The sequence below is a fragment of the Penaeus monodon genome, chromosome 30, assembly GCF_015228065.2.
Source record: "Penaeus monodon isolate SGIC_2016 chromosome 30, NSTDA_Pmon_1, whole genome shotgun sequence".
NCBI lineage: Eukaryota > Metazoa > Arthropoda > Malacostraca > Decapoda > Penaeidae > Penaeus > Penaeus monodon.
The window spans coordinates 20829405-20830014 of NC_051415.1; positions in this window are offsets into that span (position 1 = coordinate 20829405).

A 610-nucleotide genomic window follows, 5' to 3' on the forward strand; every position below is an offset into this window, starting at 1 on the left:
ATCTGTTCCTTTTCTCTCCTATTTTAATTCAGTAAATTTGGTATTCATCTCTTTGCTGAAACACATTACTCTCATTACTTGTGTGACAATGTTTACCTTTAATGATTCACACTGGGCTCTATCAATTATTTGAGTGTAAATTTTTAAAAAAATTCAAGGATGTAATACATCTTTCTGTATGTGGTTCTCTTCATATGACAACAAAAGTATGTGCGATTTAAATCAGTGATTTGAATCTGTAATTTTTAATAATTCAGATAACATTTTTTCAAACTAGACTCAAGAATCTCCCTCTAAGGATTACAGTGGCATTATCTGCAAAGAACAATTCATCTTGCATTTTATTATCATCAGAGAATGTGAGGTCAAGTCACCTGACCTTATTGATGATATGTACAGTACACCCTCTCTTATCATTCTGTTACCGGGTAGTGTCGAACTGATGTGAAAGAGGATAGGGCTCAAGGGCCATGCACGCACATATATAATAACACAGTTTTCAAATGTGGGATGACCATAAGAATGTGGAACTGAGTTGACAAGAGGACTGCTCATTTCATGGAAATGGTTGAACTTTTAAGTCAGCAAAATTATAACTCATTGTTTTCCT